We start from the raw sequence: 13,137 nt of genomic DNA, 5'->3' as shown, positions 1-13,137 counted from the left end.
GTGGGGGGAAGGGGGGTGGCTGGGAAGGGAGGTGAAGGGTAAACAATGGAGGAGGCTGCAATGCTTGGTAAGAAATGTATGCATTATCCTGCCCATGTAATTGTAACCCCTCTGTACAGTATGTTCTCAAATAAAATAAAATAAAATTTTAAATTAAAAAAAAAAAAAAAGATGAGCACTCTGCCACTTGAGCCATAGTTCTACTTCTGGCCTTTTGCTTCTTAGCTACAGATAGAGTCTTCATGGACTTTCCTTCCTGGGCTGGCTTCAAACTTTGATCCTCAGATCTCAGCCTGCTGAGTAGCTAGGATTACAGTTATGAGCCATTAGCATTAGTGTTTTTATTTAGAATTTGGTCATTCTGCTGCCTAGTCATTCTCTTTGCAATCATACAGCACTCGTAAGTGATATTATTGCATGTCAGGGGAGTCTGCCATCTCTGTTAATCATCACCCTCAAAAGAAAGTCTGGAGCTTTTAAAAACTATAACTTTTATAAATCACTGAAAATATTGATACTTGTTTCCTGTAAATCGACAGAAAATTGTATGAAATCCAACAGACGGTGAGAAATTGACTATTTACTTCTGCCAAATTTGGTCTCAGCAATTATGACAAAATGCTTGGAGTTCTGGATCAAGCCACTTAGGCCTTGGGAGATCAGAACATTAATTCATGGACCCATTGTAAACTAAAGGAAAGGGAAGGCTAAGAGCTGACTCATTTGGTCAATTTTTCATATTTTTCCCTTTTCCTTCCCCTTTCCCTTTTCTTTTCCCCTTTTCCTTTTCCCTTTCCCTCTCCCTTTCTCTTTCACTCTTTCACAGTACTGGTATTTGAATTCAGGGCTTTGCTTGCTAAGCAGGTATAACTCAGCCACACCTCCTATTTTTACTTAACTTATTTTTCAAATAGAGTATTACATTTCTGTCTGGGCCAGCTTGGACTGCAATTTTCCTATTTGTATTCCCCAAATATCTGGAACTACAACTATATAATCATATGTTCAGATTTTTATTGGTTGAAATGAGGTCTCCCAAGATAAGTTCTCTTAAACTTCTTGTCTAGGCTGACCTTAAACTGTAGTCCTCCCAAGTAGCTAGGACTACAGGCATCACCACTTCTTTTTAGATAAGTTTTCACTGTGTAGCCCATGCTGGCCTTGAACTTGCTGTCTACCCAGGCTGCCCTTGAATTCTCAGTTCTTCCTCAGCCTTCTGAGTGCTGGGATCAAAGACATAACTTAGAGTGATATCTCCACTTCATTGAAAAGCAACAAAGACAAAAACTCACCTTAAACTTAACTATCACTCATATCAACTACTGAAATTTTCACTGCTTTTCCCTTTCAGAAGAAATTAGACTGACATTGTTCATTAGGATGATGCTTAATGGTTTTGTGATCTGCTGTTCCCTTCTCCCTGCGTTGGTAGTCAGCTTCTATAGCCCTCCCTAGCTTTGCCCTTGGTAATAATGTAGTAAATGATGTTCTTACCATATAAAATATTAACTACTTTATGTTTTGATAGATGTAAGACAGTTTCTGGCAAGCATGAGAGTGATTTTGGAATCCCTTTTGTCACAGAATAGTGGAAAACCGTAGTAGAAAAACTGTGTAATTCAGTGTTTTCCATGGCAGCTCATCAACTGGTAAGGAGAAGTGGCTATTTGCAATAAGCAGGGAAGGGAGTGGTGGAAATACCAGCATGTGCAGTGAATACTGAGTACTTCATCTTCCTTTAGGTCATCTTTCTCCTAGACTTCTGTTCTTTGGACTTTTCACACTGTACTCTCTTGAGAAAGTTGAAGAAGCTGTTGAAGAAGCTCTGCAATGACCCTGAAGGAGGACTGAGCAAGGTAACTTGAGTTGGCCCTGAACCTGTATTGCTTCCTCTCTTCAGAGAGATATGACTCTACCAAATAAAACATACTGGACTACAGATATATGCAAATAAATTGCCTCTAGAAGCTTTATTGGTATTTTTGCCAATAAGGATAGTAAATACCACCTTGATTTGTCATTAGCATTAGAAAGGAGGCAGAAAAGCTGTATAACTTATCTAATCATTTTAGAATATATTAAGTTACATAAAATCTATGTAAATAAAGTCTGAAAGATTTGTCTAGCCAGGTTCTTATAGCTCATACCTGTAATACTAACTACTCAGGGTTGAGATCAGAGGATCTCAATTTGAAGCCAGTGTAGGCAGGAAAGCCTGTGAGACTCTTAGCTCCAAATAACCAGTTGGGGGGAGGGGGGCAGATGAGGAGGGGTAGGCTCGAGATGTGGCTCAATTGGTGGAGTGCTAGTCTTGAATGAAAAAGCCCAGGGACAGCACCAAGACCCTGAGTTCAATCCCCATGACAGGCACACACACAAAAAAATGAAGTCTAAAAGAGAAAATATACATGGAAAGACAAATAAGAAGGTTTGGTATTTAAAAGAATTATCTCCCATACTTAATTTTTATTATATAACATTTGTTCATAATCTTTTTGAGTTTCATAACTGCCTGATGGTAGTAGAAAGGGCATATACATTTAGCAGATCTTTTTTATTTTCTCATTTTGTTTTTTGGTGTAAAACTAGAACTCAAACTTAGTACCTGTTGCTTTGGCTCATTAGGTAGTGCACTACCAACCAACTAAACCATGCCTCCAACCCTGATGTTTTTGTTGGTTGTGGGGCTTAAACTGAGCCTGGGCATGGTGCCTGAGCTCTTCAGCTCAAAGCCAGTGCTCTACCATTTGAGCCACAGCATCTAATCCTAATCGGTTTCTTTGCCAGTATTGGTTCTTAAATTCTGGGCCTATTCCTTAGCTCCTTTTTCTCAAGACTAGCATTCTACCACTTGAGCTATTTCTGGCTTTTAATTGCAGATAAGACTTTCCTGACAAAGCTGACTTCAAACTGCAATCTTCAGATCTCAGCCTCCTGGGTAACTAGGATTAGAATCATGAGCTAAAAAGAAAACTTCCTTTATTTTTAAGAGGAAAAAAGAGTGGTCTTAGACATGCCAAGGTCCTAAGTAAAAATGTGAGCTCTTTAAACTTTTAATTTAGTGTTTTTCTCCAGTGGAATTCATACCAGTACTTATTTTTAAAAATAGTTCTGTCACTGCTAAAAGATAAAAGCATGAGTCCCTAAAGTATAACCCTAATGCACTTCTGCTGAGTGATAGATGTCTATTGACCAGCTTAGCCTGTGTAAAATTTCATCAGGGCTGTCAAAGCCTGTGATCTACAGCACTGATAGTCTATTGTGACAGTTGGTTCTGTAATAGTATCTGGAATTTTCTCCTACTCATTTGTCTGCCTAGCTGGATGTTGAGACCTGGCAGCAGGAACAGCCTGTGGTACTACATACATGGACCAAGAAATCTGCCCATAACTATGAAAATAACTGCCATGAAGTATCTGTCTTTGTTAGCCCAGGGGCAACCTATTTTGAAGTAGAATTTGATGAGAGGTGTGAAACCGAAAAGCGCTAAGACTTACATGTATTTTCTTCCAAGCAATAGTGGATCAAAAACAAGAGAAAGAATATAATAGAGATTATGCCTTCACAGGTATGATTATCTGGAATTTACAGATTCTAGAGTTAGGAAGACACACTGACATAAAACTTGGTACTTATAAGTGGCCTAAGGTAAGTCATATTCCCAAATCAAGGTAAATAAGTACTTCTGTAGCAATTCTTGTCCTTTTTCCAACTTTAGAGCTAAAGGTATGGTGTTTGGAAAAAGAAGGACTACCTAGGCTCTGCTGGCTCATGTTGATAATGTTCAAAATCCTAGCTACTCAGCAGGTTGATATCTGAGGAATAAGATTTAAAGCTAGCCTAGGTAGACAAATCTAAGAGAGCCTTATCTCAACCAGCAAAAAGCAAGAGTGGAGACTTGTTTTGAATGGTAGAATGACAGCCATGACCAAAATAGCTGAAAAAGACTCAAAGCTCTAAGTACAAACCTTAATACTGGCACATTTCTAGAATGTGTTATTAGATAGTTTTGACCATACATCAGGCTGTCAAGGGATGAACACAGGTTTAGGGAGAGGGAAGTCAACTAGGGAAAGGCATTTTAGAAAAGAAGTGCTGAGCTCAGGGCAGGACTTTGAATCAGCTTAAACAAGCAAAGAAGAAGGTAGAGACATTTCAAATGGAGGGCGGTACACCTACAGTGGGCCTGTGATGAAATGGGAAGGAACAGGTGACTAAAAAGGGGATGATAATGGGTAGATTCTGAACATGTGGTACTTGTGGTTTTAGTGGCCTTCAAGTGGTAAGACCTAGTTGCACTCTCAAGATAGACATTGTGGCTAAAGATTCGTAACCAGTAACGAACAGCAAGTCATGATTGGGGACTACCTCACATCACTCATGGGCATCTTGAGGAAATCTACAAGGAAGGTATCCAGGACAGTAGGAAGGAGTATCAGGAAGAAATTCTGGCAGAGAAAAGAGAAAGAACTTAAAGAAGGCCAGAGTTTGCAGAGCCTGGGGTTCAGTGGAGAGGCTTTGCTCTGCAGGTGGTAACTGGGGAGTGATCCAATAGAGACAGTAGAATGGGATTGAAGGAAAAGCAAAACCACAGCATGAAGGGACCATTTCAAAATGTGGTTCACATACAAAAGAATAAATATGGGGGTCTGGGAAAGTGGCTCAGTGGTAGAGTGCTTGCCTTGCATGCATGTGGCCCTGGGTTTGATTCCTCAGCACCACATAAGCAGAAAAAGCTGGAAGTGGTGCTGTGGCTCAAGTGGTAGAGCACTATCCTTGAGCTGAAGAGCTGAGGGACAGCGCCCAGGCCAGAGTTCAGGCCCCACAACCGGACCCAAAAAAACCCGAAACTGTACAGAGGTGTCACATTTCTGGGAGTAAATAATGAGTACATTTCCTAACAAGCATTGTTCCCTCCTCCCACCATCCCTTCCCTCCCACCTCCACAAATACACTCCCCTCCCCCTTCCCCTGCCTAAATTGTAAAGTTCATTTTTCAACAGAGTGTCTTGTGCATCTCATTGTTACAATGGGTTAACCTGTATCCCTATTTAACCATTTTGTATTTCCCTTCCCCTCGCCAAATTAGAGAAACGTATGCACAGGATGTTGGTTTACCAACTTCAAATACAATGAAAACAGGGGTTATAGCGTGGGGGAGGAACATATACAGAAACAAAAAAAATCACATCACACATCATAAGTACATTAGAAACAATAACAAGAAAGTAAACAAATACTTGTGTCCCTATCTTAGGGTTCATTTCCCTTAATATCATCTTATCTGCTCATATGCACATAGCTTTTGATGTATTCTGCTTATCACAGACATATATTAGTTATTGAAAATAAGGGAAACCATGGGACCTATGTTTCTTTGGACTTGTTTTACTTCACTTAATAAATTTTTTTCCCAAGACTTTCCAATTCCTAACAAATTGGGCGATACCATTCTTTCTGATGGAGGCATAGAATTCCATTGTGTATATACACCCATATTTTCTTGATCCATTCATCTACTGAGGGGCATCAGGGTTGGCTCTATATCAGCTATTGTAAATAATGCTGCAGTAAACATACTTGTGCTGGTAGTTTTAGTATGGTCTTGTTTGTGATCATTTGGGTAAATGCCCCAAAGTGGGATTGCTGGGTCATAGGAGAGCTTTATATGGAGTCTTTTGATGAGCCTCCATATTGCTTTCCAAAGTGGTTGAACAAGTTTACACTCCCACCAAGAATGCAGTAGAGTCCCTGTAGCCACATACTCTCCAGCATCTGTTGTTGCAAAAATGGAACATTTCACTAATTTGCGTGTCAGCCTTGCTCAGGGGCCATGCTAATCTCTGTATTGTTCCAATTTTAGCATATTTGCTGCCTAATTGAGCACAGAACATTTTTTATATGTAAAGTGTAATTGATTTTCTTAAACTAGACAATTCAAAAAAAGTAAGCTCAAAAGATTTCTTGTGAAATTTTAGAACCATGTATTTCTTTTTTTTAGCAATACAACAAACTGTTAGTACCATGTATTTCTTACATAAGCACACATTTAAGAAGAAAGTCAAGATTGGCATGTCAAAAACAAAATAATTCCAGATATTTGTTGTTCAAGAGATGTGTAGGAGGAGGAATTCAATTATTCTATACAAGGCACCTGTCATAATGAACACTGCAGCAAGTGTTAAGGTTTGTTAAAAGTGTTAAATGTATTTAATTTTGGGTATTTGCTTATATATGCCAAAATTAGGACTGTTTGGCAGGTCATAAACTTTTCTATAAAGTATTTAAGGTTTATGGTAGCAGACATATGGTACTAATTATGTACATTTCAGAGTTTATAGAAACATTACCAATAAGAAGTTGCAAAGTCTTTGCGTAAAGAAGCAGAGTGAAGAGTTAAGACTTTGTTAAGTACATAGTTTCTGTTAAATTTTTAGGGCTTCCTTACTTTACATGTTAGTGAGGAACAAATGATGATATAAGCCATATACAAATGATGAGATGAACCATAAAAAGTAATCTTCGTGGGTAACTTTAAAGACTACTCATAGCCTATAAAACTCTTTTTAAAGGGCTGGGAAGTTGGCTCAGTGGTAAAGCGCTTGCCTTGCGTGCTTGAGGTCCTGGGTTCGATTACTCAGCACCCATAAGCAAAAAAACAATCCAGAAGTGGTGCTGTGGCTCAAGTGGTAGAGAACTAGCCTTGAGCTGAAGAGCTGAGGGGCAGTGCCCAGACTCAGAGTTCAGGCCCACGACTGGACCCAAAATAAAAACCCAAACAAAATCCTCTGTTTGAACATCATAATCTTAGCCAGTTTTAAATGCACAGGAATATGAGAAAATAGTAAAATCTAATATGTAGAACACTTCAAATACTGAAAACACTGGTAATTGTTTTTTTAATTTTATTAATCATTAATATTTAATTTTCGGTTTTCTTTATTTGTTGCATTGTTTCCCTTTTTGTAATATAATACAACTTTTTATAAGTCGTCATCAGGAGGTACTTTGAGAAGCTTACTGGGATGGCCAAAGATTTTTTATAGGTGCATGTGAGTTTACAAAGAAGAAAATTAAGAACAAAATATTTATTAAAAAAATTATCAAGTACAGTCTGAATCAGGAGGGATGAAAAATGTCCACACTCAAAATCTTAGCCCTCATCTGAAGTGGTGGTATTACAGAGTTGAGACCACAAAAGTGAGAGACTGTTTTTGTGTTTTTTTTTAATATTTTATTTTATTTTATTTGAGAACATACTGTACAGAGGGGTTACAATTACATGGGCAGGATAATGCATACATTTCTTACCAAGCATTGCAACCTCCTCCTTTGTTTACCCTTCACCTCCCGTGTTTTTTGTTTTTGTCAGTCGTGAGGCTTGAACTCTGGGCCAGAGCGCTGTCCCTGCACTCTTCAGCTCAAGGCTGGCTCTCTACCCCTTGAGCCATGGCGCCACTCTGGTTTTCTAGTGGTTTATTAGAGATAAGTCTCACGGACTTTCCTGCCCAGGCTGGCTTTGAACTGTGATCCTCAGAACTCAGCCTCCTGCATAGCTAGGATTATAGTCGTGAGCTGCTGGCACCCAGCATTGTTTTGTTGATTTTTATTTTGTTGGTCATGGGGCTTGAACTCTGGGGCCTGGGTGCTGTCCCTCAGCTCAAGGCTAGCGCTACCACTTGAGCCTTCGTCTTTTTCTACTTCTGTGGTGCTGAGAAATCAAACCCAGGGCCTCATGCATTGCAAGGCAAGCACTCTACCATTGAGCCACCTTCCCAGCTCCTGAAAGACTGTGTTTTAAAAAATCATCTAAACAACATTTGCTTTCTGCTTTGGGTTATATAATGAAATATATGAATATCTTTTTATATTTTTGTGAATTGTCATACTTCTAAATTTATACTAACTTCAGCCACTTTATCCTTTTCAAAGTCATGAAATATCGCTGAGAAATTTCTTCTGGGAAAATTGTATTTGCACTTATAATTTCTTCTGAGTCATTTTTATTTTTATTTATTTTTTATTTTTTTATTGTGAAAAAACTGTACAGAGGGGTTACAATTACATGGGCAAGATAATGAGTACATTTCTTATCAAGCATTGTAGCCTCCTCCTTTGTTTCCCCTTCCCATTCCTTCCAAGCCTCCCCCCCTCACCCAGTACTCCCCCCAACCCCCCACCAAAGTTGTAAAGTTCATTTTCGACATGACAACTTGTACTTCTCATTGTTGCAATGGGTCCATCTGCATCCTTATTTAAACGACTTGTTTTTCCCCTTCCCCTCCACAAATTATACCGACATCAAATACAGTGAAAGCAGGTGTTATACTGTGGGGGAGGGACATACAAAGCAACAAAGAAATAATCATATAAATGAGTTAGAAACAAATGCATGAAAGAAAAAAAACATTTAAATACATATCTTAGGGTTCATTTTCCTAACATCACCTTATCTGACCTTTTATGCTTGACTCATACTTATACTAACTATTGCAAATGAGGGAAACCCTGGCACCTATGTTTCTTTGGGCTTGGCTTACTTCACTTAATATAATTTTTTCCAAGTTGTTCCAGGCCCATATCAAGCACTGAAATAGAAACAGCAATAAGAGACCTCCCATCTAAGAAAAGTCTAGGACCAGATGGTTTTACAGTGGAATTCTACAAGGCCTTCAAAGCAGAGCTCACACCAATACTCCTACAACTCTTCAATGAAATTGAAAGAGAAAGTTCACTACCGAACACATTCTATGAAGCCATCATAACCCTCATCCCAAAACCAGGCAGGGACTCATCATTTTTATTTTTTATCAAAATCATTTTATATTTTATGCCGATGGATTATCATACATCAAATACCTTCAAATGTACATGTAGAGTCTAAAGATAGCAGTATGAATATTCTCATACAGCTCTTGTTTATCTGTTATGTACTTTCAGTATTATGTTACTTCTCTCTTTCACCGTTTTTCATTCATAGTCTTTCTCTTTCATGCTCCATGTCTGCTACTTAGAATTTCTGCTGGTCTTTTGTCCTTCAGGATCCACTGGTTTTGTGGGAACATGATAGGGACCAACAGTTTCCCTTGCATTCTTTAAGAATTCTAAGAGTGACGTGATATTATTCTTTGCCATTCTAAATGGCAAAACAACAGATCTAGGAATTCCTTTTCACTTTTACTTCTATTATAAATTTTATCTCAAAGGAATCATTGGGATAGATAAGATATTTTATCTTGTGACTTAAAAGTTCTTTTTCTTTTACAATCAACCTTTTTCTTTGATTATCAGTAAGTAACTACATGTAATGAAAACAAAGCTATCCTATGGTAAGTAGACCGAAGTTGTTCACAGGGATGAAAAACAAGGTAATGGGGCAAGTGAGAACAAAGGATACCCATCATAGAGCACAGCTCCTCAGAGCAGTTTATCATGTACACTTTGTGAGAATGACAATGTGCTGGGAACTATTGATTAAATCACTGAACACTGATTTATATATATGTACATATATTTGCATATGTATATTTATTTATATATGCATATATGTATGCATATGCCCTTATATATGTACACACATATGTTACTATACACATAAATTCACACATACATATACACATGTATACATGCACACATGGAGAAAGACACATATTTACAGCCAACACAAGTTTCACTAGTTGTTGAATATGCCTTAGATGGAATATTTGAAACAAAATATGTTGAAAATGTATTTGTCTCTATTAGTTCTTTTACCACTCCTCTTATCTCTTAAAACTGGTAGGTTTTGACAGATTTGACTTGCAAAATGCAGTACAAGTCACTCAGAAATCTCAGTAAGTAAAGAACATATCGTGTTTCCCAGCTCCCTACAGAATGCTTGCTCTTATAGACATTCTCAACAACCAAAGTAGCAGGAAAATGCCCTGGTAAAAAAATAAAGTTATATATCTCATTGTTGCAATGGGTCCACCTATATCCCTAGTTAAACGATTTGTTTTTTCCCTTCCCCTCCAAAAATTATACCTACATCAATACAGTGAAAGCAGGGGTTATACCGTGGGGGAGGAACATACAAAGCAACATAGAAATCATCTTATAAATATGTTAGAAACAATTTCATGAAAGTCAAAAAACCAAAAAAATCATTTGAATACTTATCTTGGGGTTCATTCCCCTAACATAAACTTATCTGACCTTTTCTGCTTGACTCAGACATATACTAGTTATTGCAAATAAGGGAAACCATGGAACCTATGTTTCTTTGGGCCTGGCTTACTTCACTTAATATAATTTTTTCTAAGTTTTACCACTTCCTAACAAATGTGGCAATGTCATTCTTTCTGATGGAGGCATAGAATTCCATTGTGTATATATACCACAATTTCTTGATACATTCATCTGCTGAGGGGCATCTGGGTTGGTTCCATATCTTAGCTATGGTAAATAATGCTGCAATAAACATAGTTGTGCTGGTAGTTTTAGTATGGTCTTGTTTGTGATCATTTGGGTAAATGCTCAAAAGTGGGATTTCTGGGTCATAAGGCAGCTCTATGTGGAGTCTTTTGAAGAACCTCCATACTGCTTTCCAAAGTGGTTAAACAAGTTTACACTCCCACCAACAATGTACAAAAGTACTCTTCTGTCAACATTCCCTCCAGCATCTTTTGTTATTAGAGTTCTTTATTATAACCATTCTAACTGGGGTGAGGTGGAATCTCAATGTTGTTTTGTCGAAAAATGAGCTTTACAACTTTGGTGGGTGGGGAGATGACCAGGTGTGGGTGGGAAGATGGGAAGGGATGGAAAGGGGAAAGAAAGAGGAGACAACTATGCTTGATAAGAAATGTACTCGTTATGTTGCCCATGTAACTGTAACTCCTCTGTACGGTATTCTCACAATAAAAATAATAAAATTATAAGGCTCTAAATGGCATCCTTCCTTGAGCTCTTTTCCAACAGCCAGCATCAATTCCCAAGCAGATGAAAGAGTCCTCAGAAGACTGGACCTCAGATCAACATTTAACCAACCCATTTGAAAAGTCCTATGAGAGAAATGCTGGCTGAGGTCTGGCTGATTTCCTGGCCAAGAAAATAAGAAAAGAAGAAAGTATTTTTAATGTATTAAAGTTTGAGAATAATTTGTAACTTGTCAATAAATGTGTAGAACACAACTATACCAACTGACAAAAAATGATGTGCTCTTGGACTTGGTGAGTGATTTTACATGTGTTTACATAAGTAGAATCAGCAAAAATCAAGCCAGCATTTCTTCATTTAAGATATGAAGAAAGGATACAGGTTGACCCATTGTAATAATGAACTGCACAAGACACTCTATCAAAGAGGGGGTGGAGGGATGAGTTGGGGAAGTGTGAAAAGAAGGGATGGTAGGGGAAAAACAAAGGAGAGGGTGCTCAATAAGAAATGTACTCATGCTGGGCGCTGGTGGCTCAGGCCTCTAATCCTAGCTACTCAGGAGGCTGAGATCTGAGGATCTGATTTAAAGCCAGACTGGGCAGGAAAGTGTGAGAAATTCTTTTTTTTTGGAGGGAGGGGTCCAGTTGTGGGGCCTGAACTCTGGGCTTGGGCGCTGTCCCTCAGCTCTTCAGCTCAAGGCTAGCACTGTACCACTTGAGCCACAGCGCCACTTCAGGCTTTTTTCTTTTTGCTTATGTGGTGCTGAGGAATTGAACCCAGGGCCTCAAGCATGCAAGGCAAGCGCTCTACCACTGAGCCACCTTCCCAGCCCCCAAGAAATTCTTATCTCCAATAAACCACCAAAAAACAGGAAGTGGCACTGTAGCTCAAGTGGTAGAGTGCTAGCCTTGAGCTGAAGAACTGAGGGACAGCACTCAGGCCCAGAGTCCAAGCCCTATGAACGACAATAGAGAAAAAACGAGAAATGTACTCATTACCTTACTTATGTAACTGTAACCCCTCAGTACAGTATCTTTACAATAAAAATATATATTAAAAAGATACAAGGAAAATTTCTGTACTTATAGGAAGTTGTATTTGTCACATCAGTAAGGTATTGGTTTTAGGACCAGAGGCATATTACACTTTGGATAGTCAAATTCTCTATGTGAACACAGCATATTACTTACATTAGAATCTGCCCACAACCTAGTACAGAGTAATTGCTATGAAAATTTTTACTACATTCTATGTTTGTAATGAAAAATAAAAGTATATGCACTATTAATAGATACAATTTTTTTCAGATAATTTTTGCCCACATTTTATGGATGGAATTGGGAGAGCAATTTTGAAAAGCACAAATTTCATCACCAAGACCGGTCTGCAAAACAAGGAGCTAATACAGCATCACTGAATAGTATGGAACTCCAAGGAGAAGTACTTGAATTGACAGTATCAGAAAGTGTAAGCACACAAGAACTTTTTAGAAATGCAGCTGCTAGATTTCTCATGGAGAGCTTTCATAACACTTTGTGAAACACCAAGTCAGAACCTCACTGAAGTGTAGATGGATTTCCCTCACCTTTCTGTCATGCTCAGTCATTATCAATCAACATATAGCTAATCTCTAATAATCCTCTAATAACAAAATATTGATGGAGTATATATATGCAGAAAACCTGGGAAGGCTAAATTTTTTCAATTAGGACAGTTTGTATTCTATGATCCAGCAGAGTGGAAACTAGGTAAGCATCCATTTACAGTCTTCTGAATAATTCTGCTTCTGACCACATCAGTTATTTATCCATACCTGTGCTGGAGTGAGCGCTTTTTAAAAGACTTTAATGATTTTAAATTTAAATTTAAATGTGGAATGAAATTAGTTTCAATAGTGCATTACATTAAGATATTTAGAAACAACTGAGAAACCTAAAGGTCTATAAGATTTTTTTGGAAGTGAAGAGATATTGGAATTTCTTTCTTTATATTTTAAGCAATTTGCAAAAAGAATTGGCAAATAAAATTTATATTTGCAGCAGACTTGACACTTATTAAATTTTGTATGGTAAAGAGCACAGCCTCAACAATATGTCAATGCTATCCTCTTATTTATCTTTAAAGGTTTATGCTTCTGGTCTCTTAATATTAAAACAAAACTTTTTAAATCTTTAGCTAGTAGTCCAAAGGGTTTTGCTTCATCATGTCAGTGTTGAATAG

At 38.0% G+C, this 13,137-nt stretch overlaps 1 long non-coding RNA gene and 1 other non-coding gene across 2 annotated transcripts; one reads left to right on the top strand and one right to left on the bottom strand.

Moving 5' to 3' along the window:
* The first annotated feature begins 27 nt into the window (after positions 1 to 27).
* Positions 28 to 12,373, top strand: LOC138807645 (uncharacterized). Its single transcript, XR_011366227.1, has 3 exons — positions 28 to 1,649; positions 1,743 to 1,856; positions 12,225 to 12,373. It is a non-coding gene; the product is annotated as an uncharacterized lncRNA (long non-coding RNA).
* Positions 5,784 to 5,887, bottom strand: LOC138807658 (U6 spliceosomal RNA). The gene has a single exon (XR_011366229.1). It is a non-coding gene; the product is annotated as a U6 spliceosomal RNA (small nuclear RNA).
* Positions 12,374 to 13,137: the final 764 nt, after the last annotated feature.

This window comes from Dipodomys merriami, unplaced genomic scaffold (genome assembly GCF_024711535.1).
Source record: "Dipodomys merriami isolate MVZ:Mamm:240054 unplaced genomic scaffold, mDipMer1.0.p SCAF_1017, whole genome shotgun sequence".
NCBI classification, from domain to species: domain Eukaryota; kingdom Metazoa; phylum Chordata; class Mammalia; order Rodentia; family Heteromyidae; genus Dipodomys; species Dipodomys merriami.
This window is presented reverse-complemented; position numbering and strand designations above follow the sequence as displayed.